The sequence below is a fragment of the Phallusia mammillata genome, chromosome 6 (assembly GCF_965637545.1).
Source record: "Phallusia mammillata chromosome 6, kaPhaMamm4.hap1.1, whole genome shotgun sequence".
NCBI classification, from domain to species: Eukaryota; Metazoa; Chordata; class Ascidiacea; order Phlebobranchia; family Ascidiidae; genus Phallusia; species Phallusia mammillata.
Genome location: NC_137257.1, coordinates 22098621 through 22101120, shown reverse-complemented (window position 1 = coordinate 22101120; position 2500 = coordinate 22098621). Strand labels below are relative to the sequence as shown.

The following is a 2500-nucleotide window of genomic DNA, read 5'->3' as shown; positions in this document are numbered from 1 at the left end:
GAGCGAAAGTCAGAGGTTCGAAGACGATCAGATACCGTCCTAGTTCTGACTATAAACGATGCCAACCAGCGATCGGGGGGCGTTAGTTTGACGACCTCCCCGGCAGCTTGCGGGAAACCAAAGTCTTTGGGTTCCGGGGGAAGTATGGTTGCAAAGCTGAAACTTAAAGGAATTGACGGAAGGGCACCACCAGGCGTGGAGCCTGCGGCTTAATTTGACTCAACACGGGGAATCTCACCCGGCCCGGACACAGTGAGGATTGACAGATTGAGAGCTCTTTCTTGATTCTGTGGGTGGTGGTGCATGGCCGTTCTTAGTTGGTGGAGCGATTTGTCTGGTTAATTCCGATAACGAACGAGACTCTGGCTTGCTAACTAGTTACGCGACCCGATCGGTCGGCGTTTAACTTCTTAGAGGGACTAGTGGCGTTTAGCCACACGAGATTGAGCAATAACAGGTCTGTGATGCCCTTAGATGTTCGGGGCCGCACGCGCGCTACACTGACCGGATCAGCGTGTGCTCGCCTTGGCCGAAAGGTCCGGGTAACCCGCTGAACCCCGGTCGTGCTAGGGATAGGGAATTGCAATTGTTTCCCTTGAACGAGGAATGCCCAGTAAGCGCGAGTCATCAGCTCGCGTTGATTACGTCCCTGCCCTTTGTACACACCGCCCGTCGCTACTACCGATTGAATGGTTTAGTGAGGTCCTCCGATTGGACCTGGCGCGGTCGGCAACGGCCGGGCCGGTGTCCGAGAAGACGATCTAACTTGATCATTTAGAGGAAGTAAAAGTCGTAACAAGGTTTCCGTAGGTGAACCTGCGGAAGGATCATTAACGGTCGACGTTGGGCGTCAGCGCACAACGGTCGAGGCGAGGCTCGAGAAACGGCTGCGACCGCACGTGCGTCACTCCAATGTGCGCGCGTGCGCGACCGCCCGAACGGCGAAGGTACCCCGGCCGCTGCCGGGATCCCAACGCCACCGGTCACCTGGTAAATTGCGCGCCGAGTGCCAGCTCCGCGAAGCCGGCTTCATGCGTCGGCGAACCGACTAGGTCGGGTCGACCGCTCGGCGCCAGTAATTTTCGAATGCTACCACATTGTGCGCGGCGCAGTGCAGAACAAATGTCAATCGAGGGCTCTTGGCGGTGGATCACTCGGCTCGCGAGTCGATGAAGGACGCAGCTAGCTGCGTGAATTAATGTGAATTGCAGGACACATTGAGCATCGACGTTCTGAACGCAAATTGCGGCGTCGGGTCAATCCCGGAGCCGCGCCCGCCTCAGGGTCGCGTTTCAAACGCTCCCGCGCGGTTTGTCTCCCCTAAAAAGGAGAAGCCGCGTCGGGCTGGTGCGGTGTCGGCTGGCGGTCCGTACGGGCGCGCTGGTCGTCCCGCTTATGACAGCACGAACTGCCTACTGCGTGCAATTTGGGTTGCGACGCGGCACGGCGACGCAGGCGAGCGAGTCTCGCGAGTCGGCCTCGAAGAGGACTGCGGCTCGCGAGCTCGCCCTGCCAGTCAAGCGCCCGCCGTCTAATGCCCGTCGCAGAACGCCCGCCGCCGCGGTAGGCTGCTCGTCGACGAACGCCTGGAGCTGGGCTCCAATTTTCGGCCTGAGGTCGGACGAGGTTACCCGCTGAATTTAAGCATATTACTAAGCGGAGGAAAAGAAACTAACGAGGATTCCCTCAGTAACGGCGAGTGAAGCGGGATGTGCCCATCGCCGAATCCGCGTGCTCTCGAGGCGCTCGGAATTGTGGCGTAAAGAATTCGCTTCGGTGCGCGTCGTTCGCTGCCCGCGTCCTTCTGATTGAGGCCTCGTCCCAGAGCGGGTGTCAGGCCCATGGCGGTGGCGAGCGCGCGCGCTGTGCGTCTTCCCAGAGTCGGGTTGTTTGGGAATGCAGCCCAAAGCGGGGGGTAAACTCCATCTAAGGCTAAATACTGTCGCGAGACCGATAGCGAACAAGTACCGTGAGGGAAAGTTGAAAAGCACTTTGAAGAGAGAGTTAAACAGTACGTGAAACCGTCGAGAGGCAAACGGGAGGGCCTGTCGTGTCGCCCGGTCGCTTTCAGCTGGGGGCGCGTGAACCGCGCGGGCTCGCGGAACTTAACGGTACGCGATCCGTGCGGCGTTTTGCGCGCCGCCAGCGCACTAGCGCCGGGCGAAGGCCGCGACCGTCTGGGAGGCGGCGAGAAGGCTGCGCGCAAGGTAGCCCGCTTTCGGGCGGGTGTTATAGGCGCGCAGATCTGTCGGCCCGCCGACCGGGCGAGGAGAGATTGCCGCGTCTGCCCTTCGGGGCCGGGCGTCCGGCCCGAGCTGTCGCGTCGCCGGCTGGGGACTGCCCTCAGTGCCTGGCTGCGGCGTGTCGGTTGCGGGTCGGGGTCGCCGCGCGAGACGCACGGGGTCCGCGGCTGACGTCAGCCACCTTCCCGACCCGTCTTGAAACACGGACCAAGGAGTCTAACGTGCGCGCGAGCCACGGGGCTGTACGAAACCCATGG

At 61.1% G+C, this 2500-nt stretch overlaps 3 non-coding genes across 3 annotated transcripts in view; all 3 read left to right on the top strand.

The window, feature by feature from the left end:
- Positions 1–833, top strand: part of LOC145235350 (small subunit ribosomal RNA) — a 1824-nt gene extending 991 nt beyond the window's left edge. The window contains exon 1 of the ribosomal RNA XR_013861847.1: positions 1–833. This exon is cut by the window's left edge and continues 991 nt beyond it. This is a non-coding gene — a ribosomal RNA (small subunit ribosomal RNA).
- Positions 834–1134: 301 nt separating this feature from the next.
- LOC145234813 (5.8S ribosomal RNA) lies at positions 1135–1288 on the top strand. The gene has a single exon (XR_013861361.1). It is a non-coding gene; the product is annotated as a 5.8S ribosomal RNA (ribosomal RNA).
- Positions 1289–1607: 319 nt separating this feature from the next.
- LOC145234916 (large subunit ribosomal RNA) overlaps positions 1608–2500 on the top strand; it is a 3686-nt gene continuing 2793 nt past the window's right edge. Inside the window, exon 1 of the ribosomal RNA XR_013861459.1 lies at positions 1608–2500. This exon is cut by the window's right edge and continues 2793 nt beyond it. This is a non-coding gene — a ribosomal RNA (large subunit ribosomal RNA).